The following is an 18,138-nucleotide window of genomic DNA, read 5'->3' as shown; positions in this document are numbered from 1 at the left end:
CGCGAATCAATGGGCATATTGCAGAATGAGTTCGGTGAGCAATTCATCTCACGAAATGGACCGGTGAATTGGCCGCCTAGATCATGCGATTTAACACCGCTAGATTATTTTTTGTGGGGCTACGTTAAGTCTCTCGTCTATGCGGATAAGCCAACAACAATTCCAGCCTTGGAACAATTTGAGTTCAAAACAGTAGAAATTGATTCCAAATTCAGCACAGAATAGCGTGAAACGAAAAAGAGGTGAAACAAACCAAGTATAACTCAAAAAGACGAAAAATGCTTCTGAAATAGATCCGTATTCAGCCTATTTTGGGGAAAACAATTTTGAAAGCCGAAAAGACCAGCCGCAAAAATAATCCCAAATTCAGTTCTGAATAGCGAAATACACATCTGAATATAAGAAAGGACCAAAACAACAAATAATCACAAATGGCCTGAAGGCGAAAAAAAAAGTTCTTAGCTTAGAAAAAGTTAAAAATGATTCGAAACTGCGCTCAGAACAACCATATAGAAAGCCAGAAAAATCTAGACTGAACAAAAAAATTGCGATAAGAAATTGAACTGAAAATAATAAAAACAGCTTTCAGGGCTAGTAGGGGACAAAAAACAATCTTCATTTAATTTGAAATAACATAGAAACAAGACTGAAAAGAACGTCCAATCTCGGATCTCGATCTAAATGCCAAAAAAGACCAAACATATTTGAAATTGAGCTCTGAATAATAAAAAAGCTTTTCTGAGATCCAGAAAAGATCTAAAACAAGAAAAGAAACAAATGGTGCTCAGGATGGTGAAGTAAAACAAAAAATTAGTTGTTAGTTACTTCCCCAAAATATCCCAAATTGTGTTCAGACTAACTAAAAAATATTTCATAGCTCAGGAAAAACTAACAAAATTTAAAATTTGATTCAAAATTTACCACCAATATGCCATTATTATATGGGCTTGGAAATGTCAAAAGAGAATATATATGATAGCTAAAAATGTCGAAAGAATGATTCCAATGCCAGAAAAAGAAACAAACAGAGATCTCGAATTGAATTCAAAATAACGAGGAATTGAATCTAAGTACGAGGAAAGATTGTAAGACAGAACATACGGAAATCGGACTTAGATTAGGGAAAAAAATTTTTCCAGAAAGGCCAATTGAGCCCCGAATAACGAAAAAAGGTTTCTGGAAACCAGAAAGTCTTGAAATGGAAAATAACGGGAAGTATTTTTTGGCTTTTGTCGACCAGAAATCGAAATTTGAACTCAAAATGGCAACAAACGTTTTTAAAGTTTTGAAAAACTTCAAAGATAAAAATGAAATATGCAAAAAATGACAAAAAACGCATTTAATTGCGAAGAAAGAATAAAGGAGAAAATATTCCAAAATGATGTTCAGAATGAGGAATACGCTTTTGAAAACCATGTAAGATTAAGAGTATCAAACCATCTCAAATTTAGCACAAAATGGCGAAAAAGGCATTCGAATGACGGAAAATACCATAATGGTAATAATACCAAATAGAGCTCATAGTAACGAAACAGGTTTCTTAAGGCCAAAATGAACCAACATTGAGCTCGAAATGGTGAAAATACTACAAGGTATATAGCCCTAGGGGTTGTATGAAATGGTGACGTAGGACTAAATGTATATATTATATGCTGCGATAAACTGTTCATAGGCAACACTACTGTTTATATTTGATGGTCGTAATTGTAAAATTAACGATGCATGAATACATGAAAATTTTACACTAGTAGTAGGTGCGAAAACTCTCATAACTCTTATCTTCAAGCATCTTCAGTATGAAATTCGTGCTACAGAACGCTGATGATCGCACCACCACCGGTAGCATTGAATAATTTGTTGGCCGCGCATTAAACTTGCTCTCTGCTGTGCCCTCCAATAGCTGTGCCGGCAAAATATCCTGCAGCGTACGATGGTAACTGTTGCTGCCGTATGCAAAATAAAGGTAACATGCTCCGTGGTGCCTGGAAGTTGACTCGTATGTATGTGTATGTTTCTCAATGTCGCGTACCTCTAACAGCTATTATACTCCATTCGCTGTTGTGTGACAAACTAGACTGAAGCTGAATTTTCTACACACAGTCTTTTGTATTGAGTTCAGCGTAGATTTTTGCCATTAGGGCGTGGCCACACAGCTTGGAGAAAGAGGAACAAACCAAAACACTTTGTTGAGTCAAAATATGTAGGCAGTGGAATTTATTTCGTCCATGTTATTGTTATATGTGCTCGGGAAGCAAGCCAATAACGAGGGAAATGTATGGGAAAGCTTGAACTTGGAACTTTTCACCTTTTTCCACCATTAAGCAGTAAAGCAACAATGTCGAACATTATATCAAAAAATTATTACACATTTTATCTATCCACCGACAGATAAATGACTAAGATGCATTAAGTCGTTCGCTCGCTACAATCGTTTGAAATCTGACGCAACATTTGCCAGTTTCATTTTCAATTTCACAAAGTGTAATCTAGTATAGAAAACAAAGACGTAGTCCTACGTCAAAACGCTACTCAAAGTCAGAAGAGACCAAAGAAGAAAATGATTTAAAATTTATCTCAGAATGGGGAAAACCCGCTTCTTAAGACCTGAATGGGCTCAATTGAGCTCAGGATAACGAAAAACGCTTCTGGAAAGATTTAATAAAAAAATTATCCAAAAATGGGCTTAAAAAACGGATTTAAATACCAGGAATCTTCATAACAGAAAATATTTCGGAATTGAGCTAGGAAAAGGAAAAACACTTTTGGTGGCCAGAAAAGACTAGATAAAGACTTCGAGTTGAGCTCAGAAAAGCGAATAACGCATCAGAATTTCGGAAAAAAATCAAAAGAGAAAATAATCAATGCTGTTCTCAGTATTATGCAAAGCGCTTCCAAATGCTAGAAATTCAAAGGTCAGAAAAGTGAAGCACGCGTCCCAAATTGAACTTTAAATAGTAAAAATAAAAACGCTGCTAGGAGAGACAAAAAAGTTAAATCATGTTCCTTAGCTTAACTCAGAATAACGAAGAGAAGACTCGGGAAAGCCAGCAAATGCCAGAAAAGATCATGAATTGAAGTTAGAACAACGACAAATCACTTCTGAAGGTCAAGCGGTCAATGAACCAAAATTTAGTTAGAATAGTAAAAAATGGTTAGAATCTACTATCGAAGGTCTAGAAAGAAAAAAGTAAAATAATCTAAAATTATAAAATATATAGAAATAAGATCCCAAATTGAACTCACAATAGCTTAAAAATGCTTCTAAATGTCTGAAGAGGCTAAGAACGAAGTTTGCTGGAATTGGACACATAAACTAATGAAAAACATAGATGAAAAATAGTGAAAAAAGGTCTTAATAACCTTAATAGCAAAAAACGTTTTTTAAGGGTCTTGCCATCAGCTGAACAAATACAAAAATTGGAATGAAACTGAAAAGATTAGTATAGTCTCTGCACAAGGCTGGAAGGCAAAACCGAAATGCATTCCATATTGAAATTTAATAACAAAACGATTCCTAATTGAGCACAACAACGATTTTAAGTATAGAAAAGACAAAAAACGATAAGAGAAATAGAAAAAAAACATTACAAGCGAAGAAATGTTTCTCAATGTCAGAAAAGTCAAAGAAAAATACTATCCAAAATTGATCTTGGAATATCAAAAATTTTGAATTCATTTCGAAATTATTCAATTAGTTAAATAAAATGCATCTCACCTATAACTTAATTCTTTTATGTTGATTTTATTTATGCTATAATAATGATATATAATGATAATATAAATGATATAATGATAATATAAATGATAATATAAAAAGATGATTAACCTTTATAAATCATCAGTTAAGTTGTTCACCAAACAATACAATTGAACGTTTAATGGAGCCAGTTTAAAAAAAAAGAGGTTTTCTCTGAATATTTTGTTAAACAATCACAAAACATAAACACGAAGTTAATAAATAACTAATTTGAATATGAATAGTACAACTTTTGTCTTAGTATATTGTCAATCTGGTGGTGTCAGTTGCTTCTATCTGTTTTGCTGGTTTCGAATAGAAAAAGATGACCAATTGAAAAAAACTTAATAGTGAGGCTAACCGAATGCAACCATTGTTTAAAGGCCAATCTGCGCTATAAATTTTGCAATGGATGGAAACTTAATTCTGCGCGGTATTTTCGTGACAGAGTGCTTAAATTATGCTTTCCGCATTCCATTTGATGTTATGTTGACCCATCAGCACTAATTCGCCAAACCGCTTTCTGTGCAACGAAGTATCAATAAACGAGCCAACCTCATCATACCCCACCGAAAGCCGAAACAATATTCAAAACGAGTTGATCGACGCAAACTTTCGATCACTAGCCGTTTTATTCACACTTGAAATCATAACCACTTTTTCAATTATTTCGATCTGCAAAACTGCCGCATGCATCGTTGTCTGTGTCGGTAGCTATTAAATTGAATTCATTTTTTTCTTTTCACTCATTTGAAATTGTATTGTGTTGGTTAGATTGTACGTCAAACAAAAAATAGTTGCATCATCATCATCATTATTACCGCCATCAACGCCGCAGCTGCGGTGAGCTTAACATCGCGCCGCCGCCGTCACACGAAACGCGCTTACACAGTGTAGCATTCGGACACAAATCATGAGTCCATAACCACCTCATCTTATGGTGAATGCAAGCACCGTTTAGCAAATAGCCCCCCAAAATTATCGAATGAAGCCAGAAAAAAAAATCGGTTTGAATGACGGAAAACGAGAGGGTTTCAATTACGTCGTTACTGAACGATCGAAACCGAAATTAAACCGTGCATAAAAAGATTGGTTTTATTGTGTTAATATTATTACCAAGCTATTTTTGTTGCAACAGTTTCTGATGAGATAATTGTTGGATTATACACGATCGGGTGCTCCACTACGACCTTGTCTATGCCCTTGAGTGTTATTGAGATTTGTGTTTTCCTAATATGTTGATTTGAGGATTCGCTCCAGTTAGTGGGTCATACTGGGGTGGATTCATGCCTCCACAAGACCAACACCAATTTCCATGAGCATAATTTATCGACAGTAATCTAGCGTTTTGAAGTTGTGTCTACCTTTTCGGGGGCATGATTCAGCCGAAATTGACGAGTTATAGTGACTGCAGATAACTGTCAAATGGAAGCTGCGGATGAAAATTGGATCCGATTCAAAAGCGAATCACTGCATTGGAGTCCCATTGACGAAAGCCGATTTAACAGAATCGTTTGCCTTTCAGTGACATATGATGGTGAACGCGTGAAGGTCGTTTAACCGCTAAGCGACTGTTCAGGTGTAGCGAAAAATGACATTCAGGTTCGTCGCTTGCATACGTTCAGCTCTACTAGTGTTGACTCTTGATGCCAACTATTAGCATAACTCCAATCGAGATGATGTGTTTCACTAACAAGCTGTATCTAAAAAATTGTTTCAATTTCTTTTATCTTCAATGTTTTGACTGCTTTTCAATTGAGAAATTAAATTTTAATTTTTCTCCCTTCTATTGCCCGAAAAATCTAACAAATAAATCCCTTTGTCCACGAAAGCATTCCAAAGTCGACGTGTCTGGAAGACCACTGCCATGTCTGAACACCTCAAGATCCTTCCAGTGGTGGCAGTGGACCTACAACCACGACAAAGAGCATAAAAACTCAATCTTCAACAATGATTAATTGCCCTCGCCATTCACTTCACATTGAACCGGTTAATGGTTTCATGTTCGGTGCTTTTTTTTCTGTATGTTCACTTGCTGGAAGCCAAACAAAAAAAAACCCACAAGCAGAGCTTACAACCATCTCTTGATGTGCTGTTTGCTGCGCACCGTCAGAAGCAGCGTCAAAACATATTTTATTTCTATTTATTTTATGCGCCCCTCCCTACCCGCGGGACGCGGGATCCGGGCAGGGGCAGTTGGTAAGCAAAACAAAGCCACACAATCAATCCGAAACAACGCAGGGGAAGCTCAATCAATCTCACCAGCAAGCGCACGTCAATCCGGCCGGGAGACCCGGAGGATAAAGTCAATTGCGCGCACGGTGAGAAATGAGAGAGAGGAAACAGAACCCTAGACAACAGTAGAAGGACTCTTACCGATACTCGAGGCCTCGGCGCACGCACGTTCGTAATCGAGAGGGGGCGCCCGCGTTTTGTTGAACCAGTGGGAAAAGTAAACATTTGGATGCGGATTGAACTTCAAGTGGAGCAAACGGCAGTGGCCACTCGGCGGGAGCATCATTTCTCGATTAATCATTTCGCGGGGTGAAATGTAAGTGTAATTGATTTTCTTTACCCTCTTTTTATCGGTAGGGAATAGCGCAAAAAGTGAGCCTCAGAATAAATAGTTTTAAAGGTATAAAATGAAAATTGGTAAATTGGTGTTTCTGTTCTTAAGCGCAAATTGTTCTTTTTAAACGCGATTCTGTTACTCCACAGTCAAATCTTTTTCTACATCTGTTTTAAAATTCTTTTATTCTTTCTCAAAAAATCTAAATATTTTAATAGTTTTCTGAATTCTTCATTCTGTTTTCACAATAGTAGTTTTGATACGAATGGTTCCGAACTTAGCGATAATTTTTCCCACGATTGTCAGGTATCTCAACTGAGCAATTCCATAAAAAATTCTTAATTTTAATGTATTTTTTTTTGATTGTTATTTTTAGCTTATTTGAAGCTTTGCCTTGATGTTCTGATGGGCTAAAAATTTCATAATGCTGTTGGTATTATTTTTTATTTTTTTTGTAATTGTTTTTTTTTTATTATTTTTTTTAATCAAATAATTTTAAAGCCAGACCGGTTTGCTTGACCGTTGTGAGGTCTAGAGTAAAGTTCTAGAGGATAAATTTGTCTTTCTGCAAAAAACATCCATCGTGGAAAAAGCTTTTTATTTACAACAATAAAATCAAAGCCAAAAAATATCATCATATCATTTTTTGTTTTATTCATAAAAACTATAAAAAAGAAGTCAAATGATGATGATTGTCTGATCATAGAGAAATGGGAAACAAAAAGCTAAAATTTTCCAAAAACAAGAAAAGTGGAAGAGGTTGTTTATACGAAACGACCGCAAGGTTAACGTAGTATTACGACAGCCTGTCTTATGTCAATAATTTTTTGCAATAGCTTTGGAAATACACTCGATTAGGGTTAATCATTTTAATGGTGTGAAGCGATATATTTTTCCGTATTTGTTTTCGTATATTATTTTTGCTTTAAAAATAAACGGAATCCGTTGGAAACTAGCTGAGTTCAGAGCTTTTAAAAGAGGGCAATATTCGTGACGCTCTCGATGCTTTCGGTTTTACAGATTGTACCCCTATATATTTTGCCGTAAGACATAATTCTACGTCGAAAACGCACTAATCGATGTGCTCAAGTCGACTCTGTCGAAAGAAACATAAAAAAAAATCGTATAATCAATTCATAAATGTTTGATATTAGTTGTATTTACCAGACAATTGAACTGTGCAGTAACAGTTAATAATTTCAGCCTTGTTAAATGGTTAAAATAAACAAAGCAGAAAGAATTTTAATTTTCCGAAGGTATCGTCGGAATCCATGGTCAAGTATATGAATATGAAAATTGTTTGTATTTCATGATGCTCTAAGAAGTCGGAGTTTAACCAGAGAAAGGCCGTAATCCTCAATCGGCAAAGATGCCCCTTCTGTAAATTGTTATGAACCATGAGTATGATCGAGATGCTGTAAGAAGTGACTGGTTTGTAATGATGAAAACTTAGTAAATTGACATTTACGGATTTGTTTAGCATATACCGCTTGTGATGCACAGTATTAATGAATCGTAATATACATCACACTGCTGCGCAATTGCAGCAGCATCAAACTGCAATCAAAGTTGCAATTTATTAATAACCATTCATTATGCTCTTCCAAATATATTTAGCAGCCTTGAAAAAGACTGGTTGCTGCAGTTGCAAATTTCATTCAATTATCGCATAAACGCTTCATGGTCCAGATAGCGCGCGATATCCGCCCTGACAAAGATTGAAACCCGGCTTTTCTTTCTTCTTCACGATCAGCAACCAACGTCCGTGTGGTATCGGCACAATCGTGGAATGAATTATACATAAAACACAAAGCGCACATTCTTAGTCAACTAGGTATATTCTGTCGACCTTGTTAGGGAAAGAAGCATTGTGCGACCTATCAGAGGTCGACATTTGCGTTTCGACAAGGCTTGACAATTTTCAATAGTACAATCGTTCGAACAATCAGATTACAACTTTCTGCATTTGGACGGGTGCTTGGTTGATTTTCCAATCGATAACTGCAAAAATGACGAAAATCGGTTGGAAACTGACTGAGCTTAAAACGGTTGAAAATGGACAATTTTTGTGACGCTGCCGATGTTTTTGGTTTTTGCAATTGGATCCCTGTAATGAAACTGGTCCCCTGTATATGTTGCCGAAAGACGTAATTCTACGTCAAAAAAAATTAACGACAAATTTTTTTTTTTCGATTCTCGCTTATTTTCCGTCGGTCCAGTTCCGCCACTGTTGTTATTATTATTATTTATTGAATTTCGTCATCCGACTACACGTCTAAATGATATTTGATATTTGGACTGGGAAAAGCCACCTTGAGCAAACTTGTGTCTTCACTCAAAGCGGCATAAAAACCCAGTATCTTTTAGTACAACACAATCACAAGATAAAACTTTAGATTATAACAATACAGAATACTTAACAATTGAACAAATACAGTTAAAAGACTAAACTATTATCACGTCGGTTATATTCTAAAGCCATCTGCCGAATTGGCTCATGCAGTCCGTAGTTGGTGCGATGTGACCTAACCCGTAGTAGCTGATTGTTCCGTTGCGGTCGGAGTGGGCAATGTAACTGAAAAAGCGACAGAACGGTAGGGCAGTCATAAACGCCCAATAGTATTCTATGGGCGGTGTTTGCTGAAATATCCTTGCGACGTTGTTCGAGCGGCGCTAAGCCAATCAGTAGACACAGTTGTTCATAGGGCGGTCGAGCGTCAGGGTTTCTCCATGGTAGCATACAGCAAATTTCCCGAATAAAACATTTCTGTATTCGCTTCAAACGGTTAGTCCAGAACTCATAGTGTGGATTTTAAACTACACAGCTAGCTTCGAGGATAGAGCGTACTAAAGAGCAATAGAGAGCACGCAGAGTTCCGGGATCAATGAATTCTCGTCCAGTTCTGAAAATAATTCCCAGCTGTCGATTCGCCTTGTTAATAATCGTCATATAGTGTTGTCTAAACGTCAAATGAGAATCCAACACCACGCCAAGGTCAGTTACAATATCGCTGCGTCTTAAATACGTATCTCCAATGCAGTAATCATAAACCAAAGGCTGTTTTTTGCGACTGAAGCTGATAACAGAGCATTTTGAGATGCTGATTGTCATACGGTTTGATTCACACCATTGTGCAACATGGTGTAGAGCCAACACTCCGACCGTTCGCGGGTGGAAGACATCGCACTTTGATGCCGAGGTATTCGAAGAGGCAATGAGAAGGGAGCGCGAGGGGGGCAGTTGGCTCCGCCCGACTGCTGACCAACTAGTTGCTATGCTATCGCGAGCGTGCGACGCCACCATGCCTAGGACTCGGCAACCTAGGAATGGAAAGCCACCGGTTTACTGGTGGACGGACGCGATAGCCGACCTTCGCAGTGCGTGCCTCCGTGCAAGACGGGGGATGCAGCGTGCGCGAAACGAAGAAGAGAGGACAGAGCGCCGCGCAGCATTCAGTTCGGCAAGATCGTTGCTAAAGAGTGCGATAAAGGCCAGCAAGAGGGCCTGCTTCGATAGGCTATGTGCGAGTGCCAATACAAATCCGTGGGGTGACGCCTACAGGATCGTAATGGCCAAGACTAAAGGCGCGCTGGCGCCTGCAGAGCGATCACCAGCGATGCTGGAGCGTATCATCGAGGGACTCTTTCCACGCCACGAGCCAAGTCCTTGGCCTCCGGCGGTCGAGTCTCACGTCCGACGTTCCAGTATCTCAGACATAGACCAGAGATGGTCGGCCAACCTGCCGAGCATCCAATCCGTGAGCGACGACAGCCGTGTCGAGGCAGGGGAGGAGGCAAGGGTTACGAATGAGGAACTCATCGTGATCGCCAAATCCCTGAAGGTGAGCAAGGCACCGGGACCGGATAGTATCCCTAACCTGGCGATCAGGCTGGCGATAAAAACGGCCCCCGGGCTGTTCAGGGTAGTCATGCAGAGGTGCCTGGATGACTGTCTCTTTCCGGACAGGTGGAAGCGGCAGAGACTGGTCTTATTGCCGAAGGCTGGGAAATCGCCAGGGGACCCATCGGCATATAGGCCTATCTGCCTGCTGGACACCGCAGGCAAGGTGCTTGAGAGGATCATCCTCAACAGACTGGTGAGGTACACGGAGGGTGTACACGGTCTGGCAAGTAACCAGTTCGGCTTCCGGAAGGGCAGGTCCACGCTGGACGCAATCTCTTCCGTCATCAAGACGGCGGAGGTAGCAATCCAGCGCAAGAGAAGGGGAATACGCTACTGCGCAATCGTCGCGCTCGACGTGAAGAATGCGTTCAATAGTGTCAGTTGGGACTCCATAGCGCTCGCGCTCAGGAGCATCCATGTACCGGTGTCGCTGTACAAGATTCTGGAAAATTATTTCCAGAATCGAGTACTTGTTTACGACACAGAGGAGAGTCAGAAGTGCGTCCCAATTACCGCAGGAGTTCCGCAAGGTTCTATCCTGGGCCCGGTGTTGTGGAACGTCATGTATGACGGAGTGTTAAAACTCAAGTTCCCTGTAGGGGTTGTGATCGTCGGCTTTGCAGACGACATAACGCTGGAGGTTTACGGCGAGTCTATCGTGGAGGTCGAGTTGACGGCTGCGCACTGTACACGCAAGGTCGAGGACTGGATGCGCTCCAGGAAACTGGAGCTCGCGCATCATAAGACGCAGGTCACGGTTGTGAACAACCGTAAATCGGAGCAACAGGCGGTGGTCAGAGTCGGAAACTGCACCATCACCTCGAAGCGATCCCTGAAGCTCTTGGGGGTTATGTTGGACGACAAGCTCACGTTCGGGAGTCACGTCGACTATGCCTGTAAGAGGGCCTCATCGGCTATTGCAGCACTATCTCGTATGATGTCCAATAGCTCAGCGGTTTATGGCAGCAAGCGAAGACTTCTTGCCAGCGTGGTTTCGTCCATACTTAGGTATGGTGGGCCAGTGTGGTCCAGAGCGCTAGGTACTAACAGTTACCGTGGCAAACTGGAAAGTACCTACAGGCTCATGTGCCTGAGAGTTGCGAGTGCGTATCGTACGGTGTCATACGATGCAATATGTGTCTTGTCCGGCATGATGCCTATCAGCATCGCCATCAAGGAGGACAGAGAGTGTTTCGACCAACGTGACACAAGGGGCATACGAGGTACCAGAAGGTCATTCTCGATGCTCCGCTGGCAGCGGGAATGGTCCAACTCCACAAAGGGCAGATGGACGCACCGACTCATACCGGAGATATCCGGCTGGGTTGGGAGACGACATGGTGAAGTGAACTTCCACCTGACACAAATCCTGTCAGGCCATGGTTGTTTCAGGCAATATCTGCACAGGTTCGGACACGCGGTGTCCCCCATGTGTCCCGAGTGCGTGGAGGAGGAGGAGACTGCTGAGCACGTCTTCTTCGTATGCCCCCGTTTCGTAAAAGCGAGGAGCAACATGATGGCTGTGAGCGGGCCTGGCACTACTCCGGACAATCTAGTCCGGAGGATGTGCGACGACCCGGACATCTGGAACGCGGTCTGTGCGGCCGCCTCTCAGATTGTTCTGGAGCTGCAACGTGTGTGGCGGGTCAACCACCAACACGCCAGTGGTAGCTAATTACCAGTCTCCAGGTAGTTAGCTAGGAGGTTATAAGAGTAAAGAGGGTGCATCACGCACAAAAGCCACTTCCCGACGTAATACTTAACCGCCGTTCCGGGAAGACCAGGGCTGGAGACTGGAGGGGTTTTAGTGGGTCGGGACAGGGATAAGTAGGAGTCTGGGGGAGTGTAACTACCCCAGCATATCTCCCCTAGTCTCATCCCCACACCCTGAGTTCTCTTCTCAGGTGTCTGTTTGCAGATTTCCCCGCCACCTTTAAAAAAAAACACCATTGTGCAAACAAATCTACGTGGCTATGAAGTCTTGTGCAGTCGTCGATAGATTTTATCAGCAAATAGATTTTAAACATCATCAGCATAACATAATCTGGTTCCACGTGGCAGCAACCGAGTGACATCATTAATGTACAGTGAGAAAAGTAGCGGGCCTAAACTGGTGTGGTACTCCTGAGCGGGTAAGAAACCAACAAGATTGAGATGATCCCAACCTGACGTTAAATTTGCGAGAGCGTAGATAAGAGCTAAGGTACGAAAGCAAGCAAGGTGACACGCCTAGTTTGTTAAGCTTAGCGAGTAATATTTCATGGTCTACCCGATCGAATGCCGCTTTGAGATCAGTGTAGATGGCATCAATTTGATTGCCTTGCTCCATGGTGCGCAAACACAACGATGTAAATTCCAATAAGTTGGTTGTAACTGAACGGCCTGGATAAAAACCATGTTGAGAAGTGGATATGTAATTTTTCACACGAAACATCAGATGATTATAAACGATGTTCTCAAATAGTTTAGAACATGCGCACAGTAAAGTGATTCCACGATAATGCTCCACATTCTGCTTATCACCTTTTTTAAATATGGGAAACATATGCGATGACTTCCAACTCACAGGAAACTTATGGCTTCGTAAAGAGAGATTCAGCAAAACAGTGATAGGAAATTTAAACGCCTCGCAACATGCCTTCAAAAGAGCGGCAGGAATACCGTCAGGTCCAGGGCAATCCGATTGTTTCAGCTTGTGAATGGCTAATTCCACGTCATCGGCAGCAACAGTAAATGATCCGGCTGTGAATACATCGCTGGGGACAGACGATAGGGCGTCTGCTACGAAACCGGGCGAGGCAGAATCAGTGCCGAACACACTCAAAAAATGTTTAGCGAATAAACCACATTTACTATTATTGTTCAATGCGGCTTCGTCCTTTAAGAACATCGTAGAAGGCAAACCGTCCTCTTTGCGCTTAGAGTTAACAAATGTCAAACAAAGTTGTTGTGCAACCATCGACGCCCAGGGATGCGACTCCACCTGGGACCCTAACTTACGACCCGTTGTTTAATGGACTGGCGCCAACTGCTTTAGTTCCCCATGCGATGGAAGGCGTGATCCCAGAGATTTTTCGCCTCTAAAAATCTCCCGGTGTCGGCTAGGATTGAATCTAGACCAGTTGGGTTGGTTGTGAGTGGATCACGCCACCTCACAACCATCGACATCTACGTCGGCGTTGGGATTAGAACCCAGGCGTCGAGCGTGGTTGGCGGAGACGTTACCACGCTATGCACCCGCTCTTGTAGTCCCTAAGTAGTACTACATGTTTGTTTGATAAAAGGCTTCGAAGAAAATGAAGCCTTAAGAGGGTTAAGTGTTCAAGGCCTTAAAAAACGAAACACAAAGATTCCAACTGAAGCTCAGAATGATGAAATAAGTAACCAAACCAAAAAATGATTTCAAATTGACATCAGAATGGAAAAAAAAACTCTTTTCAAAGTTCAGAAAAGGCCAACAAATTATATTGCATCCAGACGGAACTCAAACCCACAATTTTCATGTCTCTATGGCATGATGTTTTATCTTCCTGATGCACGCAACTTAGTTCATCTAATGTGTCCTCTCGAAGCAAACAAAGCCCAATTCACATTTTTAATTCTTGTTCATTTTTCGCATTACCGTAAAGTAAATATAGGTATTAAATATAGGCCTACCAGGGCAAATTTTCGAAACATACCAAACATATCTATGAAACTAAATATTTCGTGCAGTCATTTCGATTTGACCACTTCATTTCCATTTTATTACTTTCGGCTACTGTCATCGAATCACGATGAATTTTTCGCTGTCAAACAGATTTGATTATGGGTTTCTTTCCCATCTGATGTTCATCGAGTCATTTCGAATGAAACTGATAACTGTCTCAATTGACGGAGCAACTGATGTATATTATGATATTTTCCTTCCCTTCAGCGTGGCATTCTAAATTGCATCGCATCATGTCACTTGATGATAGTTTCCTCACACCGCAGGACGCATTTGGAACGGTAATGGTATCCAATAAATGCGTCACGCAAGCTCCGATAAATATTTCGGAGATTTTTATTTAGCTACTTCGGGTTGTGCAACTGGTGTTGGCCTTTTTCGTTTCTCCATCTTCCCTCTTTATGCGTGAGTCAGCACTCATTGTCATTTTCAATTGACAATCTTCAGGTGATAGTGACGCTGTCAATCTCCGCATTCGAATGAAAATCGTTTCTTTTATTTATCTTTAATTTATTTTCTGCTGTCAAAATCAAAGCAACAGCACTCGAATAAGTTTCATGTGAGCATGAGCATGAGCATGAGCATTGACGACCGTACATATCGTAGTTGCACCTCCGTGGTTGACCTGAGCTAGTGAAGTTGCACAGAGAACCACATAGATAGTTTTTGGGATGTTATACCATCTTCAATGTACAACAATGCACTAACTCTCACTTCAAAAAGATCAATAACGGCACCGGGCACGTCCTTACAGTCGTTGGGGAAAATAGGAAGAGGATTGTTAGTTCGACGAACGTTGTTATGAGACCGAGTTCACCTCTGCATCTCTGCGGATGTCACAGGAAGGGTATTTGTGTTAGTATGATGGGGTAGGAAAGATCAGGATTCGCCGTGATAGGCAATACGATCAGATATTTTCAAATCCCGCGCGCGAAGAATAAGCTTTTAAACCAAATAATAAATCGTCAGATACAAAAGCTAAGCGCGAATCAACGAGCTGATTCGCAGGCACCGATTTTATGTCCTGTGAGAGTAAGCTACGCGATACGAATCTGCAGATCGCCAGTCACAGCAAACCGAACTTGAACGATTAATCACTGTACTTTTAACAAAACCTATCTTCCTTTTTTTATTTTAGAATCAATAAAGTTAATATATTTAATAATAAAAAATACAAACTGTTAACATTTAATATATATCGCGGTAACGTTGTTTGAAACGACCACTATACGGTATCCAGTTGCTATCTTCATCACATTTGACATGTGACCTATTTTCGGATGCGAGATGTGAAAAGTAAATTATTTTCAAACGCGGGTATGGCCGCATCCATGATATCAAACGTTAACGCAAAAACTACCTAATATGTAAAAGATAAAAAGATTAATTGTGTTGCGTTTATGAATATATAGCAAAAATTTAGCTTGGAGATAAAAATAATCATTCAAAAGCCAGAGAAGTCATAAACAGCAAAGAAAAAACAATGAATATCGAAGTAATCGGACAAATTTTATTTTAAAATTTCAAAACATATCAACAATCCAAAAATATCGCAGAACAGACAAACAAGTTGTGCGGTACGCGTCTTTTTTCAGGTAAGAAAAATGAATATCAACAATGAGAAAATATATAAAAAAAAACACACACGCGGATACTAAAAAATAAGTATTTGATTCATGTCGGCGAAAGCCACCAGCAGTTTAAATAAACATGTTCGCACCCGAGCACAAACAAACCGTTTCCATGATTACAGTTACCGCTCTCTCGGCTTCTGCCTCTCAGCAGAACTTGCCATCGGCGACAAGCATATAAGTACATAACACTGGAGAAGAGATTTCACTGCGAACTACAGACATAATACACTCTCCGCATGAACACGAACGCGTTTAAAAAATGTCACCAACACAACACTGCGTTATTAAGACAGCCATTTGCAGAGCGATAAACTGTACAAGAAAACTGTATCAAAATTCTAATTTCTGAATTCCTTTCACTCGTAATTCACTTCAAACATACTGTAATCAACAAGGGATACCCTCAACTACAACTATCACTCGAATTTCACATTTTTTTTGCACTATGCATCACAATTAAACGCGATTATTAAAGACGCGATAAACAAAGCGTGTACACACGGCGGGCTTCTTCACTTGTTCCTCGCACTCGAATAGGTTTCATGTGGCTTACAAAGTGCTCGAAAATGAAACAAAGTTTTTTTTATAGAAAGCGACGGGTCACCGCAAAACTTTAACCTGAAAATTGTCAATTGAGTCCTAAAGCTATCACAGTTTTCATATATCATTCGTAATCGCCGCGTTTTCTGAAAAAAAAAAATGAAATCAGTCAGTAATCAAATTTATGTTTATAATTACAAGAATAAATTCTTCTCAAGTTTGGCAAAAAAAAGGATTTTAATGATTCAAAATTGGTAAAAATAACTCTTCTTGAGGCCAGTGAAGGGCAAATAGCTGATACCAGATAAAGTATCTGAGAAAGGTTTCTCAAGGTCAGTAAAAGCCAAAAACGGCTCCAAATGGAGTTCTCACTTTTTTAAAGACTAGAAAGCACCAAAATAAGGATTTCTATGTTGTGACGTAGGTAAGGACGTATACCATCACCGCTACTATTCCGTTATCGATGAGATTACGGAAGGTGGAATTGACAGCGTTCCGAACTTTGGGCTGCTTTGGCACCATGGAGCACCTAAGCGATTTCGGTTTGGCTGCTGCCCTTGTATTACAGGCACTCTGACATGCAGAGTAAATTCGACGACCTGGTATGCTCCACGGCGGCTGGACGTAAACGTGGACAATCCAACTTTACAGTAATTGGGCAATTAACTAGTGGAGAAAGTCGAAAGCTTCCAATATCTCGGCAGCCAGATAGCGTCAAACAGCGCTACGATGCAAGCATCAAGAAGGCTATGGCTCAGAGCAGGTGTGCTCCAAGCAGGTATTAGACGAAGCAAATATTTGCTATTTTTTTAATACAGATTCAATTTTGTGCAAATAAAAATCTTACCAAAAATAGCAAACATTTGCGTCGTCTAATACCTGCTTTAAGGTTCAGTCTTGGGTCCAGATCTTCCTGATTCGCCTCCAAGATGCACGAAGTCATTGTTGTGCGATGACTCAAGCATTTCCGTAAAAGTAAAAAATCTTCGTGTCATATGCAGTCGATTGCAGAAAAGTTTAGATATATTTTATTCCTACTTGCAAAAGTGGAAAATCTCTCCCAATGCTGCTAAAACTCAAATGATAATTTTTCCCCATGAGACGACGGCTTCTTTTCTCGAGCCAAACAATAATCACGTTATCAAGATGAATGGGGTTATTTTGAGTTGGTCTGACAAGGTTGAGTACTTGGGACTAACTTACGATAAAAAAACTTATTTTCAAAGATTGAGAGTATACAAGCCAAGTAAATATTCGAGATTTTTATATCCTCTCATTAACAGGAATTCTAAGCTTTGTTTAAAGAACAAACTTTTGATTTACAACGAATTTTTAGACCAGCAATGCTTTATGCTGTACCGATCTGGTCAAGTTGCTGTTCAACAAGGAAGAAAACGCTCCGAAGGATTTAGAATAATATTCGGGAAATAATTTTGAAGCGTCCTCCTTGGTGTGGTACACTTGAATTACATAGACTTACTAGTGTTGAAACATCAGAAGCTAACTTTACGAACTAATTTCATTTTTGTCATATGAATTACATTTTAAGTTTAGTAAAGCGGGCAATGTATGTAATTTGCGAGGATGCGAAAATGAACGGGAATAGAAGGGGTGACTTTTTAGGCTTAGAAAAGTTTTTTTTTCTAAGCCTAAAAAGTCACACCTTCTATTCCCGTTCATTTTCGCATCCTCGCAAACTGCATACATTGCCCGCTTTACTAAACTTAAAATCAGAAGCTAAGTAAAGTAAAACAATTTTCGACATAAAACGTTGCAATCCTCAATTGCTACGATAAGGTCTTTTTATAGCCAATAAGGTAGCAATTAAGTTAGTTGTAAGTTTACTTCCCTTTCTTGACAAGTAGGTTCAATAAGTCCTGATTGCGAAAGCAAAGAAATCCCAACAATCAAAATTACAAATTTCTAAAAGTGTTGAGATGTCACCATTTGTGATTGGACACACATACTCACTAGTTACTAATATTTATCATTAATACTTAAGCTACTAACAAATCCTCACCTTTTTTCAAAACAAAAAGAAAGCTA

The 18,138-nt window shown here is 40.2% G+C and overlaps 1 protein-coding gene and 1 non-coding gene across 16 annotated transcripts in view; both read left to right on the top strand.

Annotated features, from left to right (window-relative positions):
- The window catches only part of LOC129729905 (voltage-dependent L-type calcium channel subunit beta-1), a 468,159-nt gene that overhangs the window by 69,313 nt on the left and 380,708 nt on the right, over window positions 1-18,138 (top strand). The window lies entirely within an intron of this gene.
- On the top strand, window positions 3,387-3,494 carry LOC129733502 (U6 spliceosomal RNA). The gene has a single exon (XR_008729581.1). It is a non-coding gene; the product is annotated as a U6 spliceosomal RNA (small nuclear RNA).

Source organism: Wyeomyia smithii, chromosome 3 (assembly GCF_029784165.1).
Source record: "Wyeomyia smithii strain HCP4-BCI-WySm-NY-G18 chromosome 3, ASM2978416v1, whole genome shotgun sequence".
Taxonomy (NCBI): domain Eukaryota; kingdom Metazoa; phylum Arthropoda; class Insecta; order Diptera; family Culicidae; genus Wyeomyia; species Wyeomyia smithii.
Note: the sequence above shows the minus strand (reverse complement) of the source record. Positions and strands in the feature narration are given on the sequence as shown.